The following is a 17,665-nucleotide window of genomic DNA, read 5'->3' on the forward strand; positions in this document are numbered from 1 at the left end:
CAGGCCCTTTATATTAATTCACCATAAATAACACTATTTAACTAATATCTTCGCATTAACTAAACCTCGGGATGATTTTTTCCTATTAAAAAATTACATCACATTTTGCAACATCTATTTTTTTTCCCAAAATTTTCTTCTTTCTACATTTCTATTTCTATCTTGTCTGTGCTGTACTACTATAGCATTAAAAGTTACAGACTAAGATCACATCATTTCCATGTCATATAGACAACTAATAATTATTTACATTTTATTATTCAAAAACTGTACTGAGACTAATTTACTGCAGTCAGTTGTCAAAATATTGTGAAAAGTTTTGTACTATGCTATATAGATATCATACTATATATAATGAAACATTTCCTCTGGATTAAAGCATGAAAAATGCACTCGCACAGACAACTATTTGCAAATGATGCTTACAATAGAATAATATACTGCTGGCAAACTAGAAAATGTCATGATATTTAAAAAATATTTTTCATCCTGTTTACAAATTAGGCTAGGTGGAAGAACAGCGAGCAAACCTTGCTTGCATAGATAAATAATAATTTTCCTGAATTTAAAATGTGATAAACAAAATGCATTAAAATGTCCAGTGAAATAAAACATTTGGAGAAAACATCCTGATAAATTGATCACCGAATATTATTTTTCATTTACTGTTTCATTAAATTACATTGGTATGTTCTGTTGTTTTAAACTCATAATACATTTATATAGTAGAAGCTGTTTTAATAATTTACAATTTAGTAGTTTAATACTGCTAAACTCCACTGGAGAAGGTGGGGTTTGAGCCAAAAAGTACATTTAACAACAAACTAAAAGTAAAAGGATAAAAGGATAACTAAGGTAAAGTATAACACTCTACTTTATATCTTATTTAGGTAGAACTTTTCAATGTAATATGTATCCATCCTTTTTAACATGTCAAGACATTTGAAGTTAGCCACATTTGCTCACATGTGATGGACAGTTTAGTTTTCATCATCATCATCAAACACTATATTTACTGAAAACCTTTTATGAATTAAGTTATTTCCATTGATATTACATTTAAGATTGTAACTTGACAAATATACTACAGTACATTATTGTAAGACCCGCTGCTCCCCAAGAATGGCATTACAGAAGTTATCACTGCCGCCTCACAGCACTGGGGTCATGGGTTTGAGCCTGACCAGAATTGTATCCGTGTGGAGTCTGTATGTTCTCCTGATGTTCATGTGTCTTTTTGCCAATAATCCAAAAACATACTGGTAAATTAATTAGCTTCTGATAAAATATTAACCGTAGTACTGGATGTGCCCATATGATAGGGACTATAGATTTTAAACTCCACCGAAGCAAGGACTGATGTGAATAACTAAATACTCTCTCTATAACACTGCATAATATGTGGGGAATATATAGCAATAACTCTTAATAAGTAAATAACATGAAAAGCAATACAGTACAGAGAAAAAAAGCCCAAGATCAATATTTTTATTTTGCAATACAGATTAAGTTTAAAAATTGAATACAACCCAAAGCAATGTAGCTTTCATAGTACATTTCATAGTGTATGATATTTAATTACATAACTGATTTCAGGAAAATAGTTTATTTCAAAAGAGAAAGGGCCACTCATATCTCCAGCAGGTTGAGAGATAAGACTTATCCTTCTCACCTATCTGGTTACTCAGATGCCATTAATAGTCAGAGAATATACATGTGATTTAACACTCAACTCATACTTGCCAACTCTCCCTCATTGTCAGGAAGACTCCCTGAAATAGAAGAAATCTCCCTGTCTCCCTGAAGAGTCTAGCAATCTCCCTGATTGCTCCTTACCCCCATTATGAAGCTGTCATTTCCCTATCATTTCCCTACATTGGTTATGGTTAAGGCACAATGATCCCTATGGCTACATGCACTTTCTGAGAAGTATCAGTGTGTTTTCATCAACAAATAGATCTGCTTTTGGGCTCGTTTACTTTTGAATGTAAGTCAGTTTATGACACGCCTCTCAGATGTAGCAGTACACGTCCACATTACAGCCGTGCTCATAGGTGTTAACTTCGCAATCTCCATGAAATGCTCTTTCAAAAGTAGACAAGTATGACTCAACCTGCTTAGGGAAATAATAGAAAACTTACAGTCAAATGTTGTATTCCTCCATGAGTGACTTCTGGAAGAAATGTGTAACCTGACAGCTGAAGCATTATAGATAATCCATATAATAACAGACCTAGAAGAGGAGGAGTGACCACTGAGACCGGAGTAAGATAGATTGGGAGGAGGGGGAGAGGGCAAGATGGAGCACAGGATGGTGACTGAGATGGCCCAACATACGCCAGGTCCAATATACTAGTATTTAGATATTCCATAGCTCCCTTCTTCATCTCAGATGTGATGACATCATACTGATGCATCACATTGCAAACTCACTAATAATGCTGCATGGTTCCATTATTATTTCACATGTTTCCTTAAGGAAACACACTGCATTGTATCCAGTGTGTTTCCCAAAGTATAAAGTTGAAGCTCCCTCAGTATATTGATCTTGCATGTATTTGAATGACACATACCAGATGAATGAAAGTGTGCAGTATATGAATGTTGTGCTTTTTGAATTAAATTATTATGTTTGTGTCTTGCATTAAATTATTGAAATTGCAGCACCTATTATCTTCGGGAAAGTAACTGTCAATTACTTGCAGAAGAAGAAAACACACAAAGCTGTATAGGAATAAAAGGGATTAATTGCAAGTTACCTCTGCTCAGACCACAGGTAATGCAGATAAAAACAAACAAGCAGGTTTAAACTTCAATACAGTACTTCAATCAGACTCATTACTATGCAGCCGAGATTAGCTTCCACTATACAAGGAGACCATAAGTAAGGGGATCCCATGATATAGAGAAAAGCAAACTCATACCCCTTTTACACCGGAGCTAAAACCCGGGTTTTTGAAGGGTTAACCCGGGCAGCTCCCTGGTGTAAAAGGGCAGAGGGTTGGATCGCCGGGTCGAGTGACCCGGCAATCCAACCCAGGTAACTAGCAGGGTTTAACACGGGCGTAGCCCGTGAAACCCTGCTATGGGAACAGCGCACTCCGGGTCACGAAGACCTGGAGTGCGCTGCTAGCCGGCCGATTGGTCCGGCTTCAGTGGCGCTTGGAGATGACGTCATCTCCAAGCGACCACTTTCACTCCGCAAAAGCCGGGTCTATGCAGACCCGACTGCGGTGTGAGCGGTGCTGACTCGGGAATGTCCCGAGTCAGCGCCGGCACAATTCCGGGTCTGATCCGGATAGGAACTTTGTTCCAACTCCGGGTCAGACACGGAATTTAGGTGGAAAAGGGGTATCAGGCTGGACAGCAAAGGGCTTGTGCCTCTATGAGCAATATACACACATTCATGCAGCTCTCAGTATAGCAGAGGCGGGAGAGAGCAAGGGAAAAAGTGTCACATTGTACGGTAACATTTGCCTGGCTGTCAGACACAGATGCAGTCAGTCTGCAATACAGACATATGTTCTTGGAGTGTCAGTATGTCATGTGAAGGCAGTGGAGGGAGAAGGAATGATAGGAAGTAACATTAGGAGCTAAATGACTCATTCCAATTCCCCTGTCCTCACTACATCATGTGCAACTTGGCTATGGTAGGGTGGAACAATATGCAGAAATATCAATCAATAATAACCTTTTAATTCTCCCATCACATCCAGTTTCTTTCCAAATCCTGCCACTCCCAGCTCCATAATTTCTATGGCCCTTTCGAAGTCACTACAACTTTCAGTCATGCTCTTATTATTTCTCACCAAGATTACACTTATCCACATCCTCTTTGTCTCTATACTGTCCCCTACTCACCACACTCACCTCAGAATCAAATCTGAACTCCTCTAACTCATGTAGAAAATACATTAGCCACTCATTTCCTCCCAACATCTATAGCTTAACTTCCACTCACATTTCCTTTGGTCCACTTCGCTCTGCCATTTAACGCCTTCCCTATTCCACTGTATTTACTCTCATTTTCAGGATTTCTCCCTTGCAGCCTCTGGAATGTTACCTGTGCACACTAAGACTTGTTTCCCACCTTCCATCCTTTACATGTGCGTTTAAGACTCATCTAATCACACAAGTCTATTATCCTCCTTCATAATTCTTCAACCTCTGTTCATTACAGAGGGGCAGCCACAAGTTTTCAGAGGCCAATTTAACCCCTGGTGTTGCTCCTCCACCCTCCTCCCAAGTCCTTGTGTCCTAGGCTGCAACCTAATCAACCTGATGGTTAATCAGGAAATAGGATAGACTATGGTAGAAGTTATAACATCATTCTTTTATTTGGTAGGTAGTTGGGACATCTATTGGTCCTTACACACAAACACACATATATTAACAGTTTGAGTCAGATCACATCGTCACTGCATCAAGCCTCCAAATACGCAGGTAAAACATTGCACTGAATAGATGCAATTAGTACTGTATAATGTCAGACAGCAGTCACATAGCTCTCTGTGAGCAGTAAAGCTGAGTACACACCTATACATTAATCAGGCCACTCTTTAGAGTTTGACCCATTCATGTGATATTGTAAGAGTGTGTGCACACCGTGGATCATGTTTAGTGAAAAGAAAACTGGTCGAATAGAAGGATCGCATTTTATGTGCTGTTTCATATTCATCAGATTCGGACCGATTCTACACCAGAAGCAGCACCGCCACAGTGGGTGGTACAATCATTTTGTTTCGATATTTTGGCATTGTTGATCGAAGGTCGGCCTTATCATTGTATACTCACGTATCGACACTGTTCTAACGACTTCCTATCGGAAGTGAAGTCGATCAAACCATTGCATCAAAAGAGTGATCGCAAAGATTTGTACCCAGCTTAAGAAGGATGACAATTGGTGCATGGCAGGAAGGGAGGAATTCTTTTCCCCCTCCTACAATTTTGCTCTGGGCCAATGCTTCCACTAACTAGCCCATAAATTCAGTGGCAAATGTTACTAAGTTCAGTATTTTTAGTATTCCTTCTCTATATAGGGGACTCCAAGCACCTGTAACCTGTCATAACCTGCACTTGACTCTGACACTGATACCCTATAATGATTTTCATAATTTCAATTTGTGCACTGAAGCTTGGAGCAAAATAATAGCCCTGCAATTTGTCTGATAATTTGTTACGAAATTCCATGTGAATATTTCCCACCGGATTCCTTTCCTTTTCTAATTGCTCTTCATTCTCATAAATTCTTTTAAATGTACATTAATTTCCTTCCTCAACTCTGCTGCAAGATATTTTTAATTTAAAAAGACTCATACCCTATATATTTTATTCTTTATATAATGTGAATATGAAGGAATTAAACATTCTAGTTATATAACTTTATCTAGTTCTGCTCGCAGAGCTCAGTATTGTTTGCAATTCTACTCTTTGCTTTATCTTCCACATTTCCACGTTATCGCCCCCCATAATCCCCATCAGTCTACTCAAGGTGTAATACATGGTCTGATTGGGTTAGATATGTGTGACATTTTTGAAAGTGGGATATAACATAACATCACTCAGATGTGGTAAGGAGATGATCTAAAAATATAGAGAGACACCAGAATAAACAGGTGGAAGGCACAGCTACCGCAGGTATAGTTATAAAACATACACAGAGAGGTCAAATATAATTTTGTGAAACCTTTAGCTAGCCAAGCACAGAATAATCGTCTACAGAAAATGTTTTGTTGAATTTTGGAAAAACTGTAGTATCATAGACAGAAGCTCAAAATTCTGCCAAAACTTGGAGGGTGGGGAGGGGGGGGGGGTTTGCAAAGAATTTAGGGTTTTTGTCTATATCTGTAAGCCTCCCTGCTGGTGATCACTTTCACCAGGGCCATTCTGTGATGCTTCTCCATGCAAAGCCTCCTGTACAAGTACAGCAGTTGTCCACCAATTGCTTATGTCATCTCAGTATGGCATTAGCTGGGAGAGAGGCAACTGGAAAAAAAAATATTTTTTGTTCTTTTTTTAATTGTTTTTTAAACAATTAAAAAATTTTTTATACCAAACCATTTTTGTGAAGCTGGAACTGGAAACCAGTGTGTATATGTGATCCAATAATCAGGCTTGCCCTGATAAACAATTCACTGCCTGGCAAGAGGTAAGACATACTGCTGCCAGTCGGGATCTGAGCATCACTCAGCTGTCCCAGTGATGTTTTGTTTTTCTATAAATAGCCAAAAAGGAGATTTTTGGAGGGGTCTAAAATAAATAAATAGACCCAGGATGCAGGTGCAACTCTATGTTTAAGATGAAACACATGATACAGTACAACAATGATACAGTACATGATACAGTACAACAATGCTGACCCTCTAACAGGTGCAATTCTGTTATGAATATTCTAAAAAAAAGTAAAAAAAAAAGTCATTTGGGGTTGAGGCTACCTAAAATCTTTGGATGACAGCAATCGGCTTGTGGGCTGCCCGATAGGCAGCCCTTTAATACATTACCTCATCTTGCCAGCATTCTAGCAAGCATAATACAGATAATAATTTGAGTAGATACATTAACATTTGAAAGACTTGTATCTTTTATGAATCTGTGGGGACTATTTATGGATTTAAACCGTGTTTCTACATATTGTTTGATATGTTGCAGGATTGTGACATTATTTACTTATTTATTAAGCACATTGTAGTGTACTTTGAAACATCATCAAGGTTTATTACTGTTTATTATTTCACTCAATAGGGAATTAACTGTCATTGATGTTAATGGAACAATTAGAAGAATACGGCACATGAGATTTTGATAATGCAAATGATCATATCTCTGCCCCCACGTATTGCCAATTTATTCTGATATCTATCTGTCTTTGCTAAAAAAAGGGGTATGCCTGTTTGACCTCTACAATACATGTCATAGTATGCTAAGGGGCATATTTATAACAATCCGCATCTCAGATGCAGATGGGATGTGATAAATACGCCTAAATTTGCAATGCGATATTTGAATACGTTGCAAGGATGTATCAATTATTGCATGCAGGGACAGATCTTGCAAGAAGGCTCTGTCCCTGTGAGTCCAGTCTCCGCACTTCTTAGAGTATTTTTCACAAAAAATACCCTAAGAGTGTGACGGCGCATGTCACCCCCACAACCGTCCCCTTCCTCCTCCTCAAAGCTAACACTTACCTGCACACTGATGTAGTCAGAGATGTGTCCGGATCCTTCTGTGACTCCCATCATCTGATCAGTGCTGTAAACTGAGAACCCGACTGGGAGTTTTACAGCTTTAGCTGACTGGGGTCATAGTAGTCGGACACATCAGCAGCGTGCAGGTAAGTGTTAGCTTATTATTTTAATTTTTCATTTTTTATTTTCTTCAGTAATCAGCCTGTGGTCTATTTAGACACACATGACTGATCACAGGTGCCAGCTCTGAGCTCTGTTCTGGCTGTGAGAGCAGAGCTTAAGTAAGGGAAACAGGGGGGAAGCCATTATAACGCCAACTGAAGATAGTATTATTAGCCCAGGTGTCCCTCCGCTATTTGTTTACAATTTAATTTTAGTAAATTTGAGCAGATGACATTTTTTATTACAAATATGGGAAATGGAACCTGCTTACTTTAAAAAAGCGAATTTAAGGGCTTGGAGGAGAATTTTCAAGTTTGTCTCCAAAAGCCCTTTCATACATTTACTGTAGGTGATACTAAAATAGTGTGAAAAGGGTGTGAAAACACTTGTTTTCACATTATTTTAGTAAAAGTAATATTGATAAATATGCCCAATAGTCTTAATTTACCTTTGCATTTTAGATATTACATTACATTTTTGTTTGATATCTCATGTATTTTATTCATACGCTACCTACAGTATAGAGTCAAAAATAGCTGTTTAAATTTTGCCTTGTACTCTATATTTTTTTGTTATTAAATTAAATTAATGTATTCAATATTTCTGACTAATACTAAGGATTGGGAGTTAAAATATTTAATTGTGTATTATTATTATATATACTTGGTGTAATGCTAATCAACGTACAGTACAAAAAGAGGTTCGTCACTGCTAAACACTTTATTACTTTAGGCCAACAATATTTGCTGCATTATATATTGTCCTTCTGTGACAATGTTGGTATATATCCACCAACTCAAACCCAAGGAAAATGGATCCTTTACTTCAGTGTAATAATCATATTAATATGTTATGTGGACAATGTGATAAAGGGCTCCCACAAAAGCTTGAGAATCTGACACATTATTATTCTCCTGGTGTCGACTTTCTGCCCAGAAAATTTAGAGTTCTTTTGACACCCTCTTTATTTTAGCATCTCTTCTAGTTGTCTTGTAAATTAGCCTACGCACCGACTTGTACATGCCTTGATTTTCAATCCTGCAGTATATAAAGTACCCGTGCTGTTTTTTTTCTGTCTGCTTTGACTTTGTAATCACCATGAAAAAGATAGGAAGATATATGCGCATATTCCCCTTACACAGCCTCGTGGATTTTACTAAGCAAGATGGCGGCATTTATGAAGATAAAAAGGTTCAGATATGTCTTCAACATCTAGGAGACTCAACTCTCTCCTGGCTGAATATATATTCAATCAAATAAAGCCCTTTTGTAATGTAATACGAAGAGACACTATCACACTGACTGGAAGTAAAACTTACAAAAAGAAAAAGAATAAATGGTAAGCTAATGTGACGTATTAGTAAGAGAAATATAAAACAATGTTTATTTGCTGTAGATTAAAAAAAATATTACTGTGTCTTATTTCATAGGACAAGGAAAATAAAAAATAGAAACGTGTTACTGTGTTTGTTCTCTTTCCTGTTACTGTTTTTGGTTATTTTCTCTTAAACAGAGCATTCTTCCACATATACTGTATTCATATAGAGATGCTGGGCTGCGACTTTAACTGCACAGGATTTGTTTTAAACATGTACAAAGTGCAAATTGAAGCACAAAGGAACAAACGGTGAGAACAAACCACATCCGCTGCATCGTAGCACTACATACACAGATTCAGACTCAGTAGCACACAGATGTACAAATGTCACAGTGCTGCACCCCTCCATTAATGATTCCCCTTGTTCCATCAGCCTGTCTTGCTTCAAGCTAGTGAAAACCACCTGTTCATTGAAGCATATCCATCAACCACTTAACCATTGTCACCATGTAGTCTACCTCACTTCTGCACTTTACAATTCTCTCACCCCTGCTCCTGCTCTTAAGCTCCCCATACACTGGCTCACTCTTTATGTCTTCCTTTTGTCACCCCCTTCCCTTTAGACTGTAAGCTGCATGATCAGGGCCCTCCTCCCTCATGTCCTCATTACCTATTTCTCTTGCACACCAGCTACACTGTACACATCCTCCTTAAGCTCTCTGCCCGTGGACTCTACTCCTACTAATATATACCTGTTGTATGCGCCAATAGCTACAGGTTTCAGCTTATGCTGAATGTTTCCATTGCACCCTTTGCATCAGTGGCTATGTTGTGATTTTTAGTGCTAATTGCTACTTGTCCACTATATTGTACTTTTGTTATTGATTTGCCCTCTGTGGCACTGCGTACCATTTGTGGCACCCTATAAATAAATTTAAATAATAATCAGTGCAATCTAGAAAAGTAGTTTTGTTGCTTCCAGTTAAGATGCACCGAGAGTGGCTGTTTGGTGTGACTAACGCCACAGTGTATGAGGACACTGCAGCACAGTCTGCCGCCACAAGATGGAGAGGAGGGGGCACAAATGATGACCACATAGGTAGTGCAAAGTTCCTCTCCCAAGCCAGACGTGTGGAGCTGGCAGTACACCTCCAGACACCACAGGAGGAAGCTTCTCTAACAGTACTGCAGTGGTCTATCAGCCTCCACAGGTTGTTACTGTGTGCTGTACATAAAAATCCCCAGTGTGTCCTGACAAATTTAGGTAAGTGGGGGAGGTAAATGGCTGAAAAGGTTGGCCAGTGGTGGCTCAAAGTGGGGGGGGCACACAGGCAGCACTTACAAATGTCTATTCCTGGTGGCAGTAGGGTCTGTGAACTGGTAGTGCATATGGGGCATTCATGCACCTCTGTCCTGCTCTCATTACGCATGTCAGGAACACAAATTTTAGTGCCTTATATAGTAGATGGTAAAGCATTGGCAGCGCCATGATATTCTAATAAATAATCATTCACCATGATAATTATAATTTGGTATTTCCTAATAATTGCAGGAATACTATTTACAAAACAATTACACATGGTTCTAGTATAGTTGATACAATTTGCACCTATTATGTGAAGAAACAAAAGTGTGTAAAGTGGGTATTAATTGAACTGAGTGAAGGCATTCCTAACCAAGCAGGGAGTAAGGGCCCAGGTGTGCCTTTTCACAGGAGAGAGGGATTATTAAAAGATAAGAAGGAGAGAACAGGAGCATTTTAAGGAGGTTTCTTGGCAGAGGGGTGCAAAGATATCCCCACTTTGTGAAAGAGTTGGAATTTTCCAACTCTGAGTCTCCTCTTGTACTTTTGAGCAGACAAATGTTGTACCGCCATCACAAACACACACACACACAAAAGGGAAACAAGTAATTAAGGTGGTTCTGGTCTCCCCTCACTCTCATGATTAACTTACAGTAAGTCATAAGTAAGGCTACACTGACCATTAGGGAAAGTAGTGGTAGCAGTTTGGATTTTGATATGGCATTTATATGGTAAGCCTTGCCAGCTTCTTGTTCTAATCTGCATTCTATACTACACTTCTAGTTTGAGGGAACATCTCCAGAAAGTGGAGTGTGTGCATGGACTTTGGAGTACACTGAGGGACCATCCAGGATTACTTACTTTTTGTAGAATGCGATGAGTGAATTTTGTAAACTACCTCCACAGAAAGCATTTTTTCTTCATGACAAAAAATGACTGAACCCATAAATAAATGGTGGTACTCAGGGGTACGCAGTACTGGCACCTTTTCTTTGGCCTAATTTTTGAATTATTAAACTGATTCAGAGTGTAGAAGTTACTACATTCTTGTTCAACTCTAGGTGAGTACCAGCACTTTTTTTTATAGAAAAAAAATGGAGTATGAACTGTGCACCTGATGTACTATAGATCGCTATTCTGCTTATACACATGCAACGCAGTTGCTAATATCAGCGGTGGCATGTAAATGTTTGCATTCACATTACGAATGCAGCCTGACATAAGGATGCCCACTTCCCCTTACTCACACCCGTATACTTTGACAACATAGCTAAACAATTGGTAACATCGAGTAACTTTAGACCCAACAATCGACCAATTGCGTGTGTATAAGCTTCTGCGTTCCTTGCTGAATCAGGCCCTGTATTCATATTTTGGCAATTCCTCATTTACTACATTGGTCAATGACATCCTACTCTACATGTGTAACGAGTGTTCACATGAAACATGTCAAAATTTGTTAGTCACTTTGCATATATTTTACAGGCTAGGTCCCCTTAAAAGAGGAGTGGGCAATAAGCAGCCCTGCAGCTGCTGTGGGACTAAACATCCCATTATTCCCTGCCACACTTTTGCTATCAAGGCATGCTAAAACTAGGGCAGGGCATGCTGGGATGTGTAGTTCAACAACAGCTTTAGGGTTGCTTATTGCCTATCCCTGCCTTGAAGAATTATCAAATGTAACTTATTCTTTCAATGTACATGTATTAATAAAATTCCCAAGTTCTGCTTTGTTATTTCTTATTGACAAGCTGTATCACGTTTAAGATGTGTTTGAACCAGCGACATATACAGTGATATTAACATTGTGCCTTTCACGTAATTGTTGCATCTCCGGACGTTATTATCCCCTGGACGACCAATTAATATAAGTGCTATTTCTCATTTAACTTTCCACTAGGTTTCCAAAAGGATATTCCCTTTCTGATTTATCTGACTAAATCAAATTTATTTAAAAAGTAGCACTATTAATTATTTAATTACTTAATGAATTAACTGATTAATGTATAAAGTGTCAACATCTCCCACAGCTCTTTACAGAGTCGATATTACAGAGTATTATAGCAATTATGTAAATTCTAACATTTACAAAACACGGAGACACAGTAGGATTAAGAACTTGAAACTTAAGAAAGTTTACAATCTAGAGGTAAACGGGGAAGATAGAAGAGGAGATGAAACATGTCAGGTGACAGTGTGAGTGTACCTTGTATATCAGATCATGGTGGGAAAAGATCTGACAGATCATTTCAGTGGGGTGAGTTGTTATTAGGACAGGTTATATACTTGTCTGAAAAGAATAGAATTAAGGAATTGTGTAAAGGCTGCAAGACTTTGTGAATGTCTGGTGGTGTGAGGAAGAGGGTTCCAAAGAATTGGTGCAGCAGCGAAATTCTGGAGGTGTGAGAGAGGAATACTACAGCATCAGTGTGGAAGAGAGATTCAGAATGTATTTAGATTGGAAGTTCTAGTTTGGAGAGTTGCTGGAAACTAGAGAGGAGATGAGTGGAGGTGTGACTTTGCTGAGGGTTTTGTAACTTGGAACTAGAACTTCAAACTGTATCTTGTGTTTAATAAGCAGTCAGCGACAGTGTCGAGATAGATGTAAAGGAATAGCATTTGAGGAGTGAAAAGACAAGTGTACAGTATGAATCCAGCAACAGTATTACCATGGCCTAAGTACTGTACATTCATTTACATACATGTTGTATACATTGACTGTCCTACAGTATTTAATTGTCATTCTGTCCAAGTATTTGTATGCTCTGTGCTCATAATGTTAGCTGTCATCGGTAAGTATGAAAACAGTACAGTACCTGTTTATACAGGTTCTATAAAATATATTTAATTAAAGTGTTGAAAAGACAAGATCCACTACTGAACCCTATGATATGTCACAATCAACTTTAAAACAATCACTATACGATTCGTTTAAAGTGATCTCTTGATTTTGATTACTCAGCTAATTATTTATATACATCAATTGGCCTAGACATATGTTAGCAACATTTATTGTTTATTTTCATTGTATGGATGCACTTGGAAAACCTTTTGTGGTTGGCTATCTGTAGCAAACAATCTTTTAATCTCTATTTTATCTAATCCAATTTTATATATTTTCTCTGCATTTATTTTATGACTTTTTAAATATTTTTATTTTTAAACATTTATCTGCTCTTTGTTTTTTTACCTTGTTCATAACGTGACTGGCAACAAGCTGTGAGTTTATACCTTCCAGATCGCTGATGACTGGATAACAGTAGAGAATGAAACCATCCGTTATGTGTAACTGGAAAAGGGCATTAAAGGTGGTCTACTTCCACAAGAATAACTAAAGTTTCTGGTAATACAAAACAATATCCCTTAAGTAAAAAACAATTTAGCTTTTTTAACACTAAATACTGTACATATTGGCATTGTACTTTCTGGTTCTCATTAAGTTAATTAATATTACACTTAAATGAAATAAAATACACTTTGTACTGTAGTTATCAAAAATTCACAATCAAATATTGTATAAATGGAAATAACTTGTAATATGCAGCACACAAACTCCAAAATGTCAAGCCAAAGAAATCCATGTGGTGCCAACCACAACTACTAACTACAATACAAATGGGAAAGTGCATTATCCATTGTAATTTAAATGGATATTACAAGTCACAGAGGAGTTGAATGACCATATAAAAGCACAAGGCTATAGTCAGAGTACTTTTATATAGGTCTAACACATCCATTTGTCATCTACTACCCCTCAAATTTAATAAAAGGGTGTTCCTTATAGTACACATTTTCTTAATGAACATTATAATGATACCAACAATATCCATTACAAGCAATGACATCAGAGCTCAGTGTTTGAACAGATATTATTTATAGGAATTTATACATATATTGACATCACATGGGCAATACTGTATATATCAATTATACTGTACCACGGACTTTTGTCTATTGATTCAGTTAGTAAACCACAGAGACCTTAATTTAATGAGATCCAGCACAGTATTGTAAACCGGAAGAGGTAACAAGTGGATATCATATGCTAAAAAAAACATTCATCATTATGTCATTAAAACATGTTTAATATGCATACAGTATAATCTGACAATGTTATGGAAAATGACTGTTCAGCAATTCAGCAAGAGGTGAATAACACATTTTATGATATAGCTTATTAACTGATAGAGCATATGCATAGCAAGGTATTTAGTGCAAATAAAGGCACAGTAATTACAAAATACTGTCCAATAGCTCATTGAAATACAGTGTAAAACATGCATTTTTCTGGTCAGATAATCCTAAGAAGTTACTTACTCTAGGTCCACCACATATAATGTAGTTACATTTATCCAACAAATATTATAATGTCTTATTTATCTATGCACAAGCATCTTTCAGAAGTATCTAGAAAATGTCACATTATTGTACTTCCAAGAAAATTTTATGCATCATATGAACAGGATAAGTCAATAATTAAATACAGTATATACAATGTCAATCTTCAACTGCAATGTCTAAAAAAGTATATTCTGTATTAATTGATAATAAGATGCAGTAAACCTGTCTTAAGAAGGAAACGCATTTCGTGTGATATATCTTCTACATCCTGTTTGTCATATATCAACCACTTAAATGACAGCATCACTACCCATGTCTGAAACTGCTTGAGGCAACAATACTTCACTGTTGAATGATGGCTTACACCTCTGCATCACAACTAAAATATTCCTGTTTATTTCTTTCCTCCAGCAATGTTAAATACACCTGCAAGTCCTGAAAACGCTAACTGTCATTGAAACATTGAAGGTAATATACTGGTATGTTCTCCGGATACTATTAATTCATCAATGATAATAAAAGAGTGACAGTTACACAGTACATGTCAGCAAAAATGATGTATATAATGTTGGTAAACAGCAATTTCCTTACCCAGTGCCAACAAATCTGGAATGATGCTTAAGCCATTCATCCACTGTAAACTAGGTAAAATGAGATTGTCAGAGATACATTTGACAAAGGCTGCAGTTAGCATAACTCTTGAGATGTCTGTTGACCTTTGCTGAGCTGTAGCTTGTTATAAAAATACAAAACCACACTCAGTGAACAAAAGGATTGTCTATCATACTAATTAACAAGATGCCACTTAATTTCCAGATGGACTAACAGGGTAAAGTGACTTTGATGCACCACAGTGCAGATTCTAGTTAGGGCTTGCAAATATATACTATATATATATATTAATATATATATATATATATACACACATACATATATACATGTATACGGTATATATACTCATATATATATATACACATATATTTATATATATATATATATATATATATATATATATATATCATACATACTGTAATAATCATATGCACTCAATACAATTCTAGAACACTTTGATGACTGGACCAACATTAAACTTATTTACACTCTCATACTTGGGGGCAGCATTATTGCATACATATATTGCAACTAAGTTACAAAGTAAGTGATCAGCTATGTTACAACAGTATTGAGTAATATGCATACATTACATGTACAGATAATGAAAAGCAATAGCTAGTTTAGTTCCTGCTCTTGCGATTGCAAATAGCGGAAACGCCTTCAAGGGATGAAGTACCTGCACAGTGAGTGTCTCAGATGTTCACTTCATCTTCTGTTGACAAGGAAACCAAACCGCACTTCATTTTTCCAGAAAAAAAAAATACCTTCCACTGCCATCAATTGGAATTGTAAATATGTGCACATAGCAGATATATAAATATATAACTGTTTTTGTACCCCAAAATTACTTCAGGAGAGGACATATAAAATATGCAAAGGTCAATGGCAATCAAATGGGTGAGGAGGTAAGAATAATAATAATTTAAAAATATGATCACAATTGTAAGAAAAAGTTGTCACCTTATGAAAGGGTTAAATAGAAATTTTAGAAGGTTGGAAAAAGAAAAACAAAAGCAAAAATAAAAATGGTGCTTTTTTTTGCCAAGGTTCAAGAAAAGAAAAAGAAAATTAACATCTTGCGTCAGAGGTAACAAGAAGACAAACTCTTGGAGACACTGAAATGTATTGCAAATTCCAATATACACCAAAAAGATAAAGCAGCAAAAATAGAATCAAGAGTTACAAACATGCTTTGGTATGTAAAAAAAAAAAAAGAAAAAAAGAAAAAAAGGATAATAATTAAAAATAAGACCACTACATCTACTTCACATTGTCAATGAAAACCAGTTGCATATACTGTGTGAGCTGTGGCTCTCTCCCAGCAGCTATCAGATTCAGCACCTCTCTCTCTCTAGCACCCAGCCTGCTACAAAAACTTGCACTCAGGGTTAAAAAGCATGCCCCAGCTCCCATCTTAAACAATCAGCAAAAGAAGTTTTGGTTAAAAAATATATGTATATATATAATAAGAAAAAAAGAAAACAAAAACAAAAAATAAAAAGACAAAAAAAAAAAAGACAAGAATGTCACCGAGAAGGTACTCACCCAGTGGGGGGTAAAATGTTGTAATAAAAATGGGATTATTTAGGAGTAAAATACAGTATGGCGGTGTGAGAAGGAGTGAGCAGCTTCTCTCTCTCTCGGTCTCTGCCTCGGGCACTGACACGTGACTTGGAGCCAGGCTGGCTTGCAGGCAGAGGAGGTGGGATGACTGGATGAAGGTATGGGGGGGTGCTGTGGGGCAGGAGCAAGGTGGTGAGATGCTGGATGGAGGTGGGAGACTGGCATATGAAGCAAGACCCTGGCAGAGCTCAGGTTGCTGCCACCTTGAAGTGGATGAGCTGGGAGATAAAGGGAATCAGGTGTCTTTTTCTCCCTCCCCCCCCCTTTTGCTTCTATGTTGCAAATGCTGCAAAGGCAGAGTATCAAACAAGTCCGGCACAAGTTTCCCCAATGCACCCTTGGGTCCTCAGATCCCTCCTGAGTAAGGGTGTTTGCAGCTGCCAACCACTGGGACGCTGTCCGCTGCTTGTGGTGCTGAAGCTGACACGGAGGCTGCTGTGGAGAGGAAGGGGTGGAGTGGGGAAGGCAGCTCCAGTAAAAGCAGAGCCGTGCTGGAAGGGAAGAGAGAGAGGCTGCTCACTGCAATGTCCTGGGCACCGGACACTGTACCAGAGTGCATTACAGCGTGTGAATGCATTACTGTGCCGCTGGCACACCTGGTGGTGCATCTGGATGGTCATGCAAGGCAAAAATAATACAACAGATATTTATCCCACTCTCTGTTCCCCTCTCTACCATAAACATTGTCCCTCTGTCTCCCCCCTCCTCTCCTCGGTTTTTACTAAAGTTTTGTTTATGTAACAGTCTAGTAATTACAGTATGTTAGCCAAGCCTACCAGTTAATGTGATGTGTGATATTTAAATATTTGTCCATTGTACAATATATATTATGCACACATATCATTTTTCTTCTAAAGGTCTGTTTTCACATCGTATTTATCTTATTGTTGAATCGCTCTGCATGCACCCCTCCTAGCATCACAGGTGTAATAAGCCAGGTTCTGTATTCCCAGTGGTATACAGACACATTTGTATTGGTACGGCAGAGAATGGAGAGGTCTGTGCAGGAATATCATAGCTACAGCACATTACGGGAGTCGTCCTGTTCTCTACAGCTCAGTCAGTAGGTGTAGCACTAACTTCTTAGTTTCCTTGTATTTTCCAGTGCTCCAATCTTAC

At 37.7% G+C, this 17,665-nt stretch overlaps 1 protein-coding gene across 4 annotated transcripts in view; it reads right to left on the bottom strand.

Annotated features, from left to right (window-relative positions):
• The window catches only part of RALYL (RALY RNA binding protein like), an 804,654-nt gene extending 787,733 nt beyond the window's left edge, over positions 1 to 16,921 (bottom strand). The window contains exon 1 of one of the 4 annotated variants that reach the window (XM_088471539.1): positions 16,469 to 16,921. The gene's annotated coding sequence lies outside the window, so the exon portion shown is untranslated. Of the gene's footprint in view, positions 1 to 15,599; positions 15,821 to 16,468 lie in introns of those variants that run through there. The other 3 variants (XM_088471537.1, XM_088471540.1, XM_088471538.1) reach the window with 3 other exon arrangements.
• Between the last annotated feature and the right edge of the window lie 744 nt (positions 16,922 to 17,665).

Source organism: Taudactylus pleione, unplaced genomic scaffold, assembly GCF_031769625.1.
Source record: "Taudactylus pleione unplaced genomic scaffold, aTauple2 ptg000114l, whole genome shotgun sequence".
NCBI lineage: Eukaryota > Metazoa > Chordata > Amphibia > Anura > Myobatrachidae > Taudactylus > Taudactylus pleione.